This window comes from Myotis daubentonii, chromosome 3 (genome assembly GCF_963259705.1).
Source record: "Myotis daubentonii chromosome 3, mMyoDau2.1, whole genome shotgun sequence".
Classification (NCBI taxonomy): Eukaryota; Metazoa; Chordata; class Mammalia; order Chiroptera; family Vespertilionidae; genus Myotis; species Myotis daubentonii.
In genome coordinates, this window is record NC_081842.1 from 169,789,178 (window position 1) to 169,809,064 (window position 19,887).

Consider the following 19,887-nt stretch of genomic DNA (forward strand, 5'->3'; position numbering starts at 1 on the left):
TGTATTTGTTACCTTGATAACACCATGATATAATTGTGGTTTTTTCCTCTTTCAATTCTACCAAAAAACACACACAAACCCAAACAAAAAACAACAACTAGCATACTGTACTCTAGTCCCACTAGATTCCTTGAACAAGCTAAGAATGGTTTTCTCTCTAGGTCTTTGCACTTGCTATTCCCACTACCTGGAAGATTAGTCTCTCTGATATGTTTTATTGTATAATATTATATAAGCTATTATGACTCATTTTGTTCAGTTCTCTGTTGAAATGTCAATTCTCTCAGATGTCTTCCCTTATCTTATTTCACTTTAACTCCTACTCCATTTATATGCAGTCTGCAAGAGCAGTAGACCATAAAGTTTGAGAAATTGCTGAGACAGAAAGTAGGGAGTATCAGAGAAAGATTGCTGGGTTGGTAGGAGTGATTTGGGGGAGCCTGAGCTCAGACAGAGTGCATGGGTAGAAGTGGAGGGAAGAAGAATATTGGGGTGATCTCTTAGTGAGATGTATTTGGAGCAGTTGAGGGACTGCTTCTTTCTTTTCTCATGATTGGCTGAATAATGAGTAGTTGAAGTATTTGCCCACAAGTTTAAGGAAAGTATACATTGAAACCTGGTAAAGAGAGCACCCATATTAGTCGATACCCCAAACTGGAGTTTGGCACCCAGCTAGTTTGCTCCATCTTTTTGTTCCCTTGAGTTCCTTTCCTTATTCAGTTTTAGTCTCTTTCATCATATTTATTATCATAAATTCTCTTTTATAAAATTCATGTTTTCCTTCATTTTTCTTGTCATTAATTGCAATACAAACCTTTTTTTTGTTTGTTTTTATCTTTGGCCAAATTTTGCTGAAGTTTTGTATTTTTCAGTTTACTTATGTCTAGGTAGGGTAAATTCTGTTTAAGGCAGTATGTCACAAAGTACTGTAAGTAGAATTTTCTTGACTCTCTTTACGTTCATCTGTGCAGTCAATGCTCATGTATTTATCAGGTCTTTGTTCTGTGGCAGGCACTATTTTTGGCCCTGAAAATATAAAGGTTAACAAGAAAAACAACAGACAAGCCATCTAGGAGGTTACATTCTTGTGTGGAAACTTAGGCAATAGGATAAAGACACAGGGTAATTTTAAACATCAATAAGCACGATGGAGAGAATGACATGTGGGAATGTGGTAAAGCATGACAGTAGGGTCGGCTAGTATGAGGTAAGGCTTTCCTGAGGATTCCAGAAACTAATGTCATAAATTCAACGTTAAGCAACTGGTTTGTTTATTGAAGGTACAAGGACCCTCAGCAACATAGTCTAGGTTATCTTATTTTTTATCGTCAGATTTGTTTCATTAAACCAGGAATATGTTTTGTCCCACTGATGGTGAGTTGCCTTGTAATTCAATTTCTTCCTTCCTTTTTTTCCTTCCTTTTTTTCCTTCCTTTTTTTCCTTCCTTTTTTCCTTCCTTCCTTCCTTCCTTCCTTCCTTCCTTCCTTCCTTCCTTCCTTCCTTCCTTCCTTCCTCCCTCCCTCCCTCCCTCCCTTCCTTATCTCCCTCCTTTTATTCCTTCTTTTCTTTAATTCCGTGCTTCCCTTCCCTTCTCTTCCTTCCTTACCTTTTCTTCCCTTCCTTTTCCTTCTATTTCCTCACCTTCACTTTCCTTCCCTCATTCATTTTATTTATTCCTTTATTTTTGAACCTTAACTTTTAAAAATTAAATTTATTAGGGTAACACTGGTAAATAACATTATATACTCTTCAGGTGCACAAGTTTATAATTTGATAACTGTGTGCTTTATTGTGTGCTTACCATCAGAAGTCTAATTTCCTTCCGTTACCATATATTTGATCCCTTTTTCACACTTTACCCTCCCTCTACCTCCATTTGCAGGGAGATAAAGTATAAGAAGAAATTGGTTATGTGAAAGTTAAAAAGTACATTTTGTTTTTCTGCACTCTGAGTTCTACAAAACTTGTCACACATATGTAAATATATAAAAGGCTAATATGCAAAGTGTCCTCTCAAGAGTTTGACCAGGAGACTGGGAGTTTGATCACTCGCTATGATGTGTACTGAGAACCAGGGGGCAGGGAAGGGAGGCCCCAGCTGGCAGCTGGCAGCTGGCAGCCTGGAGAGGGAGGCCCCGGCCAGCAGCTGGAAGGCCCCAATCAGCCCTGATTGCCGGCTAGGCCTAGGGACCCTACCCATGCACGAATTTCATGCACCAGACCTCTAGTTTTAAATATAATGAACAAACCCAAGATTTTTCACATTTCTGTTGCCTCCAGAAATTGGTTAAATTTCCACTATTAATAACACAAAAAATATTCCCTAGAGAATCGTGGTATGCTCTCACTAACACTGTGAGAATACCACCTATATTATTAGTACTTTGTAATATTTCAGGGCAGTGATTTCAGGGAAAACATAAAACCAAAAATTCATACTAAAACAAAAATAAAAAATGCTCTTCTAATAACTTCCCTTTGTTTACAATTGCTATCATCAAGGTGGTGCTTGCATCTCAAGGTTATACAAGATTGTGGTGTAGGAATAAAATTTTTAAATCCCTAGTTATATTTATTTTTGTTGTATACTTTAAACATTTGTACAGTTTGCATATGTTTTTCATAAGTCAGTACAGTAGAACACACATATAATGAATAAATAATTAAATGAGTCCACAAATCTTGGAGGCACATGGTTAGACATTTATACTAATAGAGTACACAACGAAGAAAAAAATGGATAGCACAGGATGCAGATCAAACTCACCCTCCATCCAACATTGAATATTTTTGCACCATGGTCAAACATCAATTTGCTGTACTTGTGTAGGCCTATTCCTAGATTTTCTATTCTGTTCCAATAATACAAGAGTCTATCCCTTTACCAATATCACACTATCCTAATCAATGTAGCTATATAATAGGCCTTAATATCTGATAGAGTTATTTCTTCAACTTTATTATACTTTATCAATATTACTTTAGCTATTCTAGAGATTATACCTTTCATGCCCATTTCAGATTAAGATCATTTTTTTAAATGTATCTTTATTGTTGACAGTATTACAGATGTACTCCTTCTTTCCCACTACCTCTCCCTCCCCACCTCCCTGTCTTCACCACAGTTGTCTGTGTCCATGGTTATGCATATAAGCATATAAATTCTTTAGTTAATCTCTCCCCATGCACACCTTTTCTCTGAGATTCCACAGTCTGTTCCATGTTTCTATGTCTCTGGATCTATTTTCTTCATCATTTTTTGTGTGCATTAGATTCCACATATAAGTGAGATCATGTGAGTCTTGACTTTCTCTGACTGGCTTATTTCACTTAGCATAATACTCTCCAGGTCTCTCCATGCTGTCTAAAAGGGTAAAAGATCCTTATTTTTACAGCTGCATAGTATTCCATGGTTTAAATGTACCATGGCTTTTTTATCCACTCATTTGCCAATGGGCACTTGGGCTCTTTCCAGATCTTAGCTATTATAAATAACACTGCTATGAATATACAGTAGTAGTGCATATATTCAGTATTCTTAGGATATATTCCTAGAAATGGAATCACTGGGGTCACATGGCAATTCCATTTTTAATTGTTTGAGTAAATTCCATACTGTTTTTCACTTTGGCTGCACTGGTCTGCATTCCCACCAGCAGTATACTAGGGTTCCCTTTTCTCCACATCTCACCAGCACTTGTCGTTTGTGGATATTAGCAATTCTGACAAGTGTGAGGTGATACCTTATTGTCATGTTAATTTGCATCTCTCTGATGAGTAGTGACTTTGAGTGTTTTTTCATAAATCTCTTGGCCATTTATAATAATAAAAGCATAATATGCTATTAGACTGAACAGCTGGACGACCTGCTGGACTTCATTCCAGACATCCTTCCAAACAAAGCTGCAGTGGTGGGGGCCAAGGCAGAGTCGTTAGGGGTGATCAGGCAGGCATGCAGAGTGGTTAGGGGAGATGAGGCAGGTAGGCAGGCGAGCAGTTAGGGTCATCAGGCAGGCAGCAGAGTGGTTAGGGGTGATCAGGCAGGTAGGCAGTTGAGCAGTTAGGAGCCAGCGGTCTCAGAATGCACGAGGGATGTCTGACTGCCCGTTAAACGGAGGGGTCCAAGATTGTGAGAGGGTGCAGGCCAGGCTGAGGGTCGTCCTCCCAACCCCCTGTGCATGAATTCCATGCACTGGGCTTCTAGTCTATATATATATATGTCCTTTGAAGAAGTGTCTATTTAGGTCCTTTACCCATTTTTCATTGGATTGTCTGTCAGCTCATCTTTTTTATAAAAATGCATTAAATCTATAGATCAACTTGGGGAGAATTTACATCCTTAATACGTTGGATTTTCTAATCCATGTACACAGTATTAATCTTTGTCCTCTTCAAAAAGTTTCTGTGAATATTACTGAAAGTAATATACTGAAATAATATTATTCACATATGATGATAAATAGAAACTTGATTTTATTAATTTTTATTTCTTTTGTCTTTTTCACCATAACCACTTGTTTCTTCATTTGCCCTATGAGTTATATTTAGTTAATTGTTTTATGTGTGCTTTTTAAAACTACTTTAATTGAGATATAATTAATATACAAAAAGCTGTACATATTTAATGCATACATTTAATGAGTTTGGAGATAAGTATATACCCATGATACCATCACCAAACTCTATATCCATATCCATTCCCTCTGAAAGTTTCACTCTACCCTTTTATACATTCATCTACCAATGGACATTTCAGTTACTTCCATGTCTTAGCTATTATGAATAATGTTTCAATGAACATATAAGTGCAGATATTTCTTTGAGATCCTGACTTTAATTCCCTTGGGTATAAATTGAGAAGTGAGATTGCTAGATCATATGGTACTTGCATATCCTATCTAATAATAGACAAACATGGTAATTAACCATACCTCCACTACGCTTCCCATTGGCTAATCAGGGTGATATGCAAATTAACTGCCAACCAAGATGGCGGCCGGCAGCCAGGCAGTTGAAGCAAGCAGGAGGCTTGCTTGCTCCAGTGATGGAGGAAACCAAGGTTCCCCGCCTGCGGCAGCTGGGCTATGAACTGCACTCTAAGCAACAAGGTTGCAATTATAGAAGCTAAACAAACCCCAGATACCTGCTTTCAGCCAGCCGGCCTCTGAGCTGGAGCCGCAACAAAGTTTCAATTACAGAAGGTAAATAAATCCCAGAATAAAAAAAAAAAAAAGGAGAGACTGGGAACTTCAGTTGCAGGCTTGGCCTGCCTGAAAACAGCCCTCAGCCCCTCATCCAGGCTGGCCAGGCACCCCAGTGGGGACCCCCACCCTGAAGGGAGTGCGGCAGCCTGAAAACAGCCATCAGCCCCTCATTCAGGCTGGCCAGGCACCCCAGTGGGGACCCCCACTCTAAAGGGGGTGCAGGCAGCCTGAAAACAGCCATCAGCCCCTCACCCAGGCTGGCCAGGCACCCAAGTGGGACCCCCACCCTGATCCGTGACACCCTTCAGGGCAAACCAGCTGGCCCCAACCCATGCACCAGGCCTCTATCCTATATAGTAAAAGGGCAATATGCAAACTGACCCTAACAGCAGAAAGACTGGGAATGACTGGTCACTATGACACACACTGACCACCAGGGGGCAGATGCTCAATGCAGGAGCTGCCCTCTGGTGGTCAGTGAGCTCCCACATGGAGCAGCTCTGCTCAGCCACAAGCCAGGCTGATGGCTGCCAATACAGCGGTGGTGGTGGGAGCCTCTCCCGCCTCCTCAGCAGCGCTAAGAATGTCCGAATGCAGCTTAGGTCTGCTCCCTGCTGGCAAGTGGACACCCCCCGAGGGCTGCCAGGCTGCCAGAGGGATGTCTGATTGCCAGCTTAGGCCCAATCCCCTCGGGAGCAGGCCTCAGCCATCAGATGGTCATCCCCTGAGGGGTCCCAGACTGTGAGAGGGCAGGCCGGGCTGAGGGACCTCCCCGTCCCAGTGCACAAATTTTTGTGCACCGGGCCTCTAGTTTAATATATTGAAGTATATCTGTACTGTTTCCATAGTGGCTGCACCAATTACATTTTCACCAACACTGTAAATGGGTTCCTTTTTCTTCATATCCTTGTCAAGACTTATCTTTAAAAAAATAGCTATTCTACCCTGGCTGGGTGACTCAGTTGGTTTGAGCACTGCCCCATACACTGAAAGGTTGCAGGTTCAATCCCCAATCAGGGTGTGTATGGGAGACAACCGGTTGATGCATCTCTCTCACATATACTTCTCTCTCTCTCTCTCTCTCTCTCTCTCTCTCTCTCTCTCTTTCACACACACACACACACACACACACACACACACACACACACACACACACACACACTTTCTCTCTGAGAAGAAAAGAAAAAAAATCAATAGAAAACATATCCTTGAATGAAGATGAAAAAAAAAGCTATTCTAACAGGTGTCAGGTGATAGCTTATTGTAGTTTTGATCTGCATTTGCCTGATGATAAGTGATGTTGAACAACTTTTCATACACTTATTGGTCATTTGAATGTCTTCTTTGGAAAACTGTCTACTCAGTCCCTTTGCATATTTTAAAGTTGGATTATTATTATTATTGCTAGTTACTTGTAGGAGTTCCTTATATATTTTTTGGATATTGGCCCCTTCTCAGATATATGGTTTATAAATATTTTCTACCATTCTATAGGTTTTCTTTTATTTTGTCAATTGCTTCCTTTCCTGTGTGGAAGTTTTTCATTACTCTAGACTATTTTTGCTTTTGTTACCTGGGCTTTTGGTATTCTATCCAAAAAATCATTGCCAAGGTCAATGTTAAGATTTTTTCCTAGGATTTCTTGAAGGAGTTTTTTAGTTTCAAATATTACATTTAAGATTTTAATCCATTTTGGGCTGATTTTTGTGTATGATGTAGGATAAAGGTCAATTATCATTCATTTGCATGAATATATACAGTTTTCCCTGAGAAGGCTAAAAAGGGCTGATTCCAATGTAACCCTGATATTTGGGGGGGGGGGGGGGGCTAGCGATCTGAATCCATGCCAGCAAGCTCAGTGTACATTCTTGATAACCTATAATTAAGTCACTACTTCCTTCCCAGAAACTGGTCTTGCAGAACCTGTTACAGAGGCCATAAAACTGTGAACAGTGCACTGCCCCAGAGGGAGGATTATTAATGCTGGCGCCAGGCCAAACCATCAGATATGGCCTGGAGACCCCCAACATCTGGGGGCCTTCTTGCAAGGCCCACAAAAAGGATCGGAAGCATAATCCATATTTGCGGGACAAAGACCACAGGGAGATATAAAAGAGAAGCCCTCTGCATGTTACTTTACTCAGATTTGGAAAGTTACTCCCTGAGTCCTCTGGTGTAAAGCAACAGTGTTACTCCTTTTCTCTAAAGCGTTGCTTGGTTTTTCTGTGGTCTTCTGCAACATCACTTATAGGAGAGACTATCCTTTCTGCATTATGAATTCTTTGGCACTCTTGTTGAAGATTAGTTGATGTATATGCACGGGTTTACTTCTGGGCTGTTTATTCTGTTTCATTGTTCTATAGGTCTGTTTTTATACCAGTACCATATTGTTTTGATTACTGTGGCTTTATAATATATTTTGAAATTAGGAAGTGTTAAGCCTCCAGCTTTGTTCTTCTTGCTCAAATTGCTTTGCCTCTTCAGAGTCTTATTTAGTTCTTAATCAATTTTAGGATTTTTTTTCTGTAAAAAATATCAGTATGATTAATAACAAATATTAATTCTTCCAATCCATAAAAATGGCACATATTTCTATTTATTTGTGTTTTTGAAAATTTCTTTTATCAATGTCTTATAATTTTTAATGTCTGAATCTTTGCATCCTTTTTAAGTTTATTCCTAAGTATTTTTTTCATGCTAGTGTAAATTAGGCTGTTCTCTTAATTTTCTTTTCAAATTGTTTTGTTGTTCATGTATATAAATGCAACTAATGTTTGTATATTGATTTTGCATCCTGTAATTTTAATGAATTTGGTGTTTTTCATTTTTTCTTTGTGTGGAGTCTTTAGGATTTTCTACATGAAAGATCATATCACCTGCAAACAGAGATAATTTTATTTCTTCCATTCTGATTTGGATGCCTTCTATTTCTTTTTCTTGCCTAATTACTCTGGCTAGAACTTCCAAGACTATGTTGAGTAGCAGGGATGTGAGTGGACATCCTTACTTTGTTCCAGATCTTAAAGGAAACTTTTAGTTTTTACTATTGTTAACCCAATGAACAACTCTACTCATGTTTCAAGGATGCCCATCGGTAAACCTCTTGGATATGCACTACTCTTTGTATTCTCAAAGGCATGTTCACATGCTGGGGGCTAATTCCAGCAGGTCATAAATCAGAGGTCCTCAAACTACAGCCCGCGGGCCACATGCAAATACAAATATTGTATTTGTTCCCGTTTTGTTTTTTTACTTCAAAATAAGATATGTGCAGTGTGCATAGGAATTTGTTCATAGTTTTTTTTTTTAAAAAAACTATAGTCCGGCCCTCCAACGGTCTGAGGGACAGTGAACTGGCCCCCTGTTTAAAAAGTTTGAGGACCCCTGTCATAAATGCAAGAAGTTCATCAAAAGGTTGGTGAACCTTAAAGCTTTAGCAGGGTTGAAGATACATATTATTGCCTGCTGCCAGACAGTTGAGGGCATTTCCCCAAACCTGAAAATCTACATGTTATTACCTGCTGCTGGCCAAACAGCTGAACAGCCAAAGGCAGTTTCCCCAACCTGATACTTTACTGCTTACCACACTTTACCTCTGATATGAGTGTTTGCTGCGCTTTAGGGCAAAAATGTGTGAAAAAAAGCCCTGGGTCCAAAGATTCAGGGAGAACTTAGTTACTAAAGTTAAGCTCCATCTGGCTCCCCCATATATTTCAAATTTATATTTCATGTCTAGTCTCTTTACTAATTTACTTGCAGCCCTTCTCCAGATTCCTGAACCCTAGTAGATAGATGCTGAGAATGACCCGGGCATCCACACCTACTGTGCTTTCTGTCATTTTGGATGGGCAGTGTTCTTTACTGCAGGGGTGGGGAACTTTGTTTCTGCCAAGGGCCATTTGGATATTTATGACATCATTTGTAGCCATACAAAGTTATCAACTTAAAAATTAGCCTGCTATATTGGTCAAACATTTAATTAACTCACCCCCTAATACCTTGTCAGGGCCAGACCAATGATTTCGTGGACCTCATAGGCCTGTGGACTGGGCCTTTTCCACCCCTGCTTTAGTATATTACCTCTTCATCTCTGCTGAGAGATTATTGAAAAAAGAATTTTGCCTTATTTTTCTTCATATTGTTAATGACTGGCATATACTATGTGTTCAATATTTGTTGAATGCCCAAGTTAGTCCTTGTAATTAAAAGAGATTTACAGCTTTACAAAATGCTTTATACTTACTATTTTACTTGCTATCTCAGTTACTATATGTGCTATCTGAGAATTAGACCACGTACTATATATATATACCTTATATGCAAATAGACCAAACGCCAGAAAAACCGGTCGCTATGATGTGCACTGACCACCAGGGGGTGCGCGGGACCCGCCAGGTGTCAGCCTCAGTGGGATGGTAGAGCAGATGAGCAGGGGTGCCAGACCAAGGCGGGGCACCAGTCGCTGTCATCGGGGTGAGCCTATGGTAGCTAACTGAAAATTCTTTGCTCCCACATGCTGCAGTCCCGCCCAGTGCTCGCACCTTCAGCCGACACTGGAGCCATGGCTCGCACCCGTTGCCAGCGCCCGGTGCTGGCCACGATTGCTCAGTGCTGCCAGAAGGTGTGAGCGGCAGCTGCCAGCCCTGGTCACCCCTCAGGGCTTCTCCACCTTCCCGTGTTCCTGAGAGGTGATTGGGGCTGGCAGCCGCCTCTCCCACCCACTGCCAGCAATGGCCCTGCTCATACCCACTGCCAGCACCTGGTGCCAGTCCTGATTGCTTGGCGCCATCAGTGGGTGCGAGCAGCAGCTGCTGGCTCTAATCGCCCCTCAAGGCTTCTCCACTTCCCCCTGCTGCTGAGGGGCAATCAGCGCCATCAACACGTGGAAGCGGTTGACGTCTTCCAGACATCATTCGGGTTGTCCTTTCTGATGAAGCCGGGCGGAGGAAAGGCAGCCTGCGTCCTGGGTGCCTGCAGGCAGCTAGAGGAGGGAAGACTGGGTCCTGGGTGCCGGAGGGAAGCCAGTGCTGCAGTCGGGGGAAGGAAGGCTTACTCTTGCACGAATTTTTGTGCATAGGCCTCTAGTGATAAATAAAGCTATAATCACCATTTCAAAATAATTTTCTATTCCCAATCCACTAGAACTAACATGGAAAGTCTTCTGTGACAGAAAGGAAAAATTGAGGTGTTGATTAATGTGCTGCTTCATCTGAGGCTGTGCCAAAAGAATGCCACTAAATGAAAGCACATATTTCATTTATATTCACAATGAAGTTCCCAATTTGAATTTTGGTAAAAAGCTGGATGATCTCGAACAAGTGTATAATCCTGCAATCTGAGAAATCTTGGGAAAATTCACTTTCTTTGATGAAAACTATACTAAAACTGAATTGTTGATTTGAGGTGGTATTTGCAATGTTCCTGGCTCATCCAAAGTAACTGAATGTGTGACCTAAATCTGGATGCCTTCATATTCTAAGTTGAATTTGCATTACATTTTTTTTGTGTGTGATATTATATATATGACATAATACATATGATATAACATGATTTATATACAGTCCTTAACCTTGGTATTTGAGTTTTCTCTTTGCTACACGGATCCTAATTTTTCTTTGAACTCTTTGCTTGATTCAACACTTAGAGCTCTTAAATTCTTACTCTGCTTCTAAGAGGATAATATTAGTTCTCTAAAGGAGAAACCGCATATTGTAGTACCATGAAAATTTTGACTTAAAATTGAGAATCAGACAGAAAGTAACGCAGACTTTGCAGAACCAGTGCAGAACTCCTTCACTGCTCTGTATACAGTTAGTTTCAGGTCTGACCCATGTGGCTTCCTCTGTCCTCCTCTCCTTTGGCTTTAAAGGGAAAAGGCACAGAGAGGGAGGAAGCTGGATTTGCAGGACAAAAGCTACTTAATAATAAAAATCACTGGTCTCCTTAACAATACCACGTGAAAAAGCAGCAGGATCCAATATGCATGAGAAAGCAGTTATTATCTTTCTTTCTCAACCCACCCAGGATACAAAATGTCCTACCAGCTCCCTGCCTAGAAGTGTACTGCTGCTTTAGTACTCATTCTGAAAACAACAGTATTTGCTTAAGTGTTAATAAAGAGCACCATACCAAAAAAAAAAAAAAAAAAACCCAAACCAAAACAAACAAACAAAAACCAACAAAAAAAACCAGAGAGATTTTAAATTACAAATCTTCCATTCTACTTAGATTTTTCAAGTTACCTAAACTCGTAGCAGCTAAACAATGAAATCATAATAATGTTGTTTTTGCTTTACACATCCATGTCTTAACAAGTCTAAACAGTTTTAAAATATTTTAAAGTGTTAAAAATAGAACACAAGAGTACAGGGAATAATGAAGGAAAACCTCCTGGAAAAGGTAATAGACAAAATGACTTTAAAGGGGATGGTGCATATGATCAAAAGGAGGGAAGTCAAAAGGTACTTCTGCTCTGTACATAGACACATTTGTAAAAAGCTATTGTTTTAAATGGAATTAGTTGTGTATTTATTTTTCATTGAATTTATAGAGTCCCTGTTAAAAAGTTTCTTATTTTCCAATAGAAGTGCCTTATTTTCCCAATAAAATTGACTTTGTGTAGTAATGACCTATTTTTGTTCTAGGAGCTTTATTCTTGGGAGCTTTGTAAATTTGAGAGTAGCCAGTTCCTCATTAACATCCTAATTTACATGTCCCCAGTGCTGCTACAGCCTCCTTATTCAGATTGGATCCTTATTGGAAATGCTCTTATTTCATGGGACATGCTGAACCGCCAGAGTATTCATAAGCAACAAATGCTTAATAAGTAAAACATGTAACAAAACTAGACAGTCACAAATAAAATATATTGGCAGAGACAACATGTTGTTGTGAGGGTAATTACCAGAATAAGTCAATAGAACATGATTTATAGTCATTTTATTTACTTGCTACTTATGAGTATTTTTACTTGGGCTGGGTCCACATATGTAAATTTATCACAGTTAGTCAAATAACAGATAAATCTCTACCATATCCAGCATACCAAGTATTTTAAACTTCATATTAACGTTTTCTATATGTTTAAACCATACACTTTGCCACCATTTTATTATGGGAATCGACTCAGAAGATTGGCACCAGGTTAAACACTTGTACATGTAAAGTGTTCCTGAATTGTTGGTAGAGATATGTCAATAATTATCAAGGAATCAAATTTTATTATGTATTTATAAATAAAAATTCAACATATTTTCACTTAAAAGTCACTAAAGTCTGTAAAGGATGACTAAAGATATTCCTGAAAAGGGTAATTAATGGAACTAATAATTAATAATATGGACCATGTATTGTGATAGGTGCTGTGGTAGATATTGCAACTCACCACAAGAATTCATTTTCTTCTTATTTCCTTTGGTATTAGACTCCAAAACTCCAAAATTGAGGCTTAGAACCAGACTGGCCTGCTAAAAACTGCACTACCCATGAGACTAAGTCTGGACCAGTGTGATAGAAATCGGAATAACATGTACAACATATGCCAACTTCCGGAAGATAATCTGTCTGACCTTATCTTACACTCTTTCCTGTCCTGCCCCCCAAATAGGACCACAGAGATGGAGATCAGCCCGCTTCAATCATGAGCAAAACCATATCACAGGGTATAAGAAAACATCAAGATATAAAGAATTTAAGTCCCCAAATGGCCTTATGTAACAGGGCTCACCTACCCCTTAGTCTGTTGGATGGCAGAGCAATACATTTTTGAAGTAACTATAATTTTAGATCTTTTTGTTATAGCATATTAGCCTATACACTGCATAATAAATAGACTTTACATATTTCCCCTCTTTTAATCTTCAAAACAACCAGATGATATGAGTGTTATTATCTCTATGTTAACGTTTAAGAAACTGGTCTATGTAATGCCCGTCTTCAGCTTATATACCAGGTATAGTGGAGAAAAGATTTAAGTATAGAGCTCATGCCTTTTTAATAGTCACTTGATTTTCCCCTCCTTATATTCTCCTGTAATTTGTTCTTGAATGTCTTTCTCTCCTCTGCTTCTGGTTGTCTAGCTCCTCTGTGATTTCCCTGGTGTTGTCCAGCTCTTCACAATCATTTTTGGACTCAGCACTTCCCAGAGCTGCAGGGGTGAGGAGTTTGGGTTTGCAATGACTGAATTTTTCAGGATACGTAATTGAAAAAGTTCCATTTTTCATGAGCTCATGTGAACCAAAGAGAAATAAATATGGTTGCATTAAAAAGACCAATTCAATGAAATTAATGTGCTCTGTTCTCCGTAGATGTAGCAAGTGAAACCTGGTTTACTGCACATATTGAAAACTTCTGTTCCTGGCTCAGAGTCTTCCTCTCCTCCACACATCCTTGGTGATTACGTATTGATGACGTCTACAGAAACCGGAATCTCTGTTCTTTCCTTCTCCACCTACAATGACTGTTTCCTCTACTCCACCTCAGCCATCTGCTCTTCCGGACACACAGTAAATGTTGTCATCATCAGAAACTGAGCCTTCTCTTAGATCTGGATTTCAAATATCCCAATATATAACGACACTTTCTATTCTAAGACATTAACTCTGGAAGCACAACTTTACTTCAACTTCCTTCTGATCTAAAACACATACTTCGCCTTTTCTCACTATCATTGTGCCTCTTCCCTCCTGCCTTTACCACATTCTTTATTCAGGTTAAGTCCCCTAGCCTATAATTATAATCACATCTTGGCAAACATTCTAACCTCCCTTGCCCCTCTCCCTCTGTATCACCTGATATATCTCCAACCCTAGAGAAACCGGATTATTTTCCCTGTGCCAGGACCCAAAGAAATGAATATTGCCAGAGAAAATCACCTAGCACTGATTTCACTTAAAATTCATAATTCCAAAGAGGTCCATGACTCTGCACGTCAGTTCTGCTGTGTTTTCCTATAAAATTCATTTCGCACTCACTGAAACAATTATTTCACACCTTGTCTCATCTGTTCCTGTTTCCTCCGGTTATGATAGATAAAGGCTTCCTCCTCTTTTCTTTGTGTTCTATAGTCCATCCTTCTCATCTTCTTGAGGAATTGATTTCTACTTTTAACACTCCAACCTTTTCATCACTCTCTTTCCATTTTTAATTTTTACCTCAGCCAGGTAGAGGGAGGCTTTGACAATAATCCCCCTTTCTGCAACACTGTTTTCCCCTTTTCTACTGTGTATCATTCCCCAAAGTATATAAACCTCCAGAGTACTTCCTGCTACATCAAGAAATCTGTCCTCGATCCCATATATGCCCTTTGTTGCTCCATATTTCTTTGCTCCCATTCACAGTAAAATATTTTGAGAGAATCATCTAACATCTTCATTTCTTCACACACCATTTCTTTGGTTAACCTTTCTAATCATTCTTCTGTCCTAATTAGGCCACTGAAATAGCTCGTTTCTATGCTTATCTTATTGGACATCAAAGCACCTTTCAACATAGTTGACTACTCTCTTTTTTTAAAAAAAAAATATTTTTATTGATTTCAGAGAGGAAGAAAGAGGGAGAGATAACAACATCAATGATGAGAGAGAATCATTGATCGGCTGCCTCCTGCACACCCTGACTGGGAATCAAACTGTAACCTCCTGGTTCATAGGTTCACACTCAACCACTGAGCCACACTGGTGGGGCACCACTCTCTTTTTGAACAAACCCTTCTCAATGTTTATAACACTATGCTGTACTGGTTTTCTTCCAAAGGTTTTAGCTCTTCTTTTTATACACAACTAGTAAAATTCTGTGTGGAGCTCAGTTCTTGGTCTTTGTCTTTATATTTTCTTGCTAGGTGAACTCATCTATTCCTGTGACTTCGAAAATTATCTCTATGCTGACAACTTATATCTATAGCACTGACATTTTATTCTGATATTTGGGCTTTTATAAATGAAGGACTATTTGATTTTCCCACTTACATATTTCATGAGCATCTCAGTTAACATATAACCCTTTAGAACTATTGACTTTTCCCCAAAACCTATTTTTCCTGTCTTCTCTCATCTCACTAAATGCTACCAATACTGAATCATAAACTCAAAAATCTGATAATCCTTCCAGATAACTCCATCTCTTGTAGATTTTGTATCCAATCCACAGCAGTTTCATTAGTTCTATACAATGTATTTTAAATATGTTTGCTCCACTCTCTCATCATTACTTCCACCCTAGAGTACGTAATCATCATCTCCGATATGAATTATATCCTAATGTCTCTATAGTTTCACTTTGCATCCTTAAGATCCATTTATTAAACCCTAATATGATCATATTTTCTAACTTAAAACTCTTATATTCTAGTATAGTCCCATTGTCTTTGGGGAAAAGTCCATTTATATTGTTATTATTTATAATAATAATAATAATTATTATTATTATTATTATGGTGTTACTATTATCATTGCAGACACTGCCTGCCTATAACCATGCATAATTGCTTGCTTACTTCTCCAAACTCATATGGTATCACTCTCACCCTTGCTTCATTTCTACACTTAGCCACACTAACCTTCTAATAGTCTGTTGTACAGTTATGCACCACATAACAAGATTTTGGTCAACAATGGACCACAAAAACTAGAGTGGTCCCATAAGATTATAATAAAACTGAAAAATTCTTTCACTTGGTGATTTCATAGCCATCATAATGTCCTAGCACAACTCATTAAACAAATATTTACCATTGTGTTATAACTGTGTAACTGCTTAGGAACTTCATTTCTTTAGTGTGACTTTTTCCTTAATTCAAGCTTACGTTGTCCAGTCTAATAGCACTAGGACTCACTTCCTTTCTTTCACTCAGATCCTTCCACACTTGTGCATACTACATGTCCACCCCTTATTCATTAAACCCTTAGGACATCAGATTCTGGTCAGCATCAAACAGTCTTAAGAAAAGCTTTCAGGTCTGTTGATCAAGTGAACAGAGCTTCAGTCAAAGTAAAGATAACATCTTCATCTCAGTTGTATTTCAGACCTTGGTTCATGAAAGCAGAACTAGACCAACCAATCAGTAGAGCCCATAACCAGAACTTGCTTAGTCTCCATAACTAATGATTTCCCCTATATGATCTATCCCCTGGGGGCCACTGGGGAGCCAGATCTTAGAGCGCTTATTTACCTCTTTCTCCAAGGCTTGGTGCCATTCCTTAAATAAACCTTTTCTTTCTTTGCTGCAAACTCCTGTTCACAGCTGTCAGTCTGTTTTCTGTATCTATGAGTCTGTTCCTATTTTGTTCGATAGATTCCGCATGTTAGTGAAAACATATTGAGGGACCTAGAACTAGATCCAGCTAGGTGGGGAACCCTTCTGGGGGCGGGGGGAAGGAAACTAGATCTAGTTAGCCCTGAACAGTGATGTCACCTCAGACCTGAAGTGTCAACCCTCAATCAGTTTCTCCAGTAGGTGGGGGGAACTTGAGCTTTGAAATAATTGGATATTGGCAGCATTCTTTGAAGCGATCAATCAGAAGCCAGCAGAACACATACATACCCTAGACCCCTGGTCGGCAAACTGAGACTCGCGATCCACATGAGGCTCTTTGGCCCCTTGAGTGTGGCTCTTCCACAAAATACCACGTGTGAGCGCGCACATACAGTGCGATTGAAACTTTGTGGCCCATGCACAGAAGTCGGTTTTCGGCCTGGGTGAGTCTATTTTGAAGAAGTACTGTTGATATTTGGCTCAGTGGTTGGCAAACTCATTAGTCAACAGAGCCAAATATCAACAGTACTTCTTCAAAATAGACTCACCCAGGCCAACTTCTGCTCATTGGCCACAAAGTTTCAATCGCACTGTACGTGCGCGCCCGCACGTGGTATTTTGTGGAAGAGCCACACTCAAGGGGCCAAAGAGCCTCATGTGGCTCGAGAGCCTCAGTTTGCCGACCAGGGCCCTAGACAAAGAAGCTTAAGTGGTAATCCGCTTTGGGTCCCCTTCCTTCTGCCCGCTGTGGCAGAAAGTCTGTCTATCCCTCAACTGTTTTGTTCATGAATCCATTCTTCAGTTTTGTGAGACAAAGAACTAGGGACCCAACCACCACATTTTGGTTTCAATATGATACTTGTCTTTCTCTGACTAACTTATTTCACTCTGTGTATTACTCTCCAGGTCCGTCCATGCTGTTGCAAAGGTAAGGAGGGTTGGGGAGCTGGATGAAAAAGCTAAAAGGGGTTAAGAAAGAAAAAAAATGCATCAAAGATACAGACAACAGTATAGTGATTATAAAAAGAAAAGGGGAACGGGGAGAGGTAAAAGAGGCTAGAGGGGATGAATGGAAAGGGAACGAGATGACTTTGGATGGTGAACACACAATACAATATACAGATAATGTAATATAGAATTGTATACCTGAAACCTATATGATTTTGAGACAGGAATTTGGGGGGAACTTAGGAAGGCTTAGGGATTTTTTAGAATTGGGGTCCATGGAAAAGCAGGGGGCTGTAGACTGGGAGGAGGTATATTTCCATAACACTAGGAAGCCAGGTGCAGTTACATCTCCATAATACAAGGGAGCAGTAACAGTTACATTTACAAAAGACAAGGGAACTGGAAGTAGCCAGGAAAGGTCTATATTTACAAAATAAAGAGAAGGAAGCCCTTCATTCAGATGGAAAAGAGGAAAGCCCAGAGGGAATAGGGGAACAATGAGGAAGGAGGGGGAGAACCTCACATGTCCCATGTGAGGTTCAACCTTTGAGTCCAGGAGTTACTATAGTAACCAGCTCAAAGGGGAATATTGACCAATCAGAGGGGATATCAGGACACAGGAACTGCAGCCTTTATAAGTCATAGAGAAAAGGGACTCCATGGGACCCTTTTCCCCCTCCCTCCTTGGGAGTCCATTCTGTGGGACTCTTCCCTCTCCCCACGTGGGAGTCTGTACTTGTTCTTCAATAAATCTCCACCTTTGTTATATTACTTTCTGTCCATGGATTCATTCTTCGATTCCGGCGGAGAAAGAATCTGGGTTCCAGTCCAAAAATTTGGTATCAATTTTACTAACCAATGTAACCCCAATAAATTCAATAAAAAAGTTTTAAAAATGTGGCAAATTAAAAAAAAATCTATTCATGTTTTATTGGGCTTTGATACACACAGACAAACAAACCCCCTCAGTTCAGAAAAATTGCCTACAATATTCAGTACAGTAACATGCTGTATAGATTTGTAGCCTAGGATCTGCAGGGGGATAGAATTTATCACCCCAAAATATGTCTCTTTGACATAAGAATTATTTTAGGCTGGTTAATTTTAAGAAACACAGCAGACCTTGGAGAATCTGGAAAAACCAAATAGAAGTTATCCCTTGTATAATACATTTATATTTATAAGGGACATCTCTATTTGTAGGGGTGTCTTCCTGGCTGTAGCAGGTAGAGGAGAAAACATTTTCACTAGAACCTCTTCTCAACACAGAAGACTAGGACTTAAATCTGCATCACAACCAATCCCTGGAGTGTTGTGCTTTTCCTGGTAACCTCCCATAGCTGATCTTCTACTCCCAACATCTTCTTTTGTCTTCAGCTGAAGATGGTATTAAGACGGTGACTTCTATAAGCATGCCGTAGTTCCCATCTACACTAATAAAAGAGAAACATGCATATTGGTGTCACTCTGCTACGCCCACCAGCCAATCAGATGAGTATGCAAATTAATCCAACAAAGATGGTGGTTAATTTGCATATGCAGGCGCGAAGGGAAGACTGAAGACAACTAGAAGGAAGCCAAGCTCTGCAGAAGGGAGCGAAGCTGCAGAGAAGCAGGCAGGGTGGCAGAGGCGGGAGGGAAGCAAGCGGGGCGGCGGAGGCAGGTTTGCTCCCTTCTCTGCTTCGCTTGGGCTGCAGGAAGCCCTATTCTTGCAGGAGTCTTCCTGCAATGAGTTTCTAGTAAGACATAAGTAAGCATCACTTCCACCCAGGCTCAGAATGTTAAAGCATTAGAATGATTTGTTCTGCACCAGAAAATAACCTAGCAGGAAGAATTCCATTTCTCTTCCCCCAGGTGTGTGCCATGTGGTTGTGTTATGAGGGGAGGGGACTGTTTTCCTGGTTTCTCTCCCATGCATACAGGAAGTGCACATGTTATTAAACTTAGGTTTGTTTTTCTCCTGCTGATCTGTGTTTTATTTCAGGAATATATTAGCTAAGAACCCTGTGGACAAAACGAAGTTCTAAGGAAAGTAACCTCACACAGTGATGTGATCATAAATTCCTAACTGGGAGGTTCATGATAGGTAATCACACCCCAGACATATAAATAACATTTTCAGTAAAGGGCTTATCTTTGCCTTAAGCAAGACTTACCCATTGTTCTTGTGCATCTAGGTAACATGCCACCGTTGAAATAAACATAACACCCTCAAGAGAGCACACAACTTTGCTAACTACCCTGTAACCCAATCCCTGCCTTGTTTTTTTCCTGTAATCTTCCTATGTCCCTCCTTAATTTCAAATGTATAAAAGAAACCACAAAACTGTCATTCTCAGGAGAATTTGAGGTCTTGCTTCCCAGTAACTGTCATCAGTTTTGGCTCCAATAAACTCATACAAATCTACAGGACTAGACTTTTCTTATATCCACAACCCAGAAGGGTATAGGAAAAATTATTTTTCCTCTCCTAGAGAGCAATA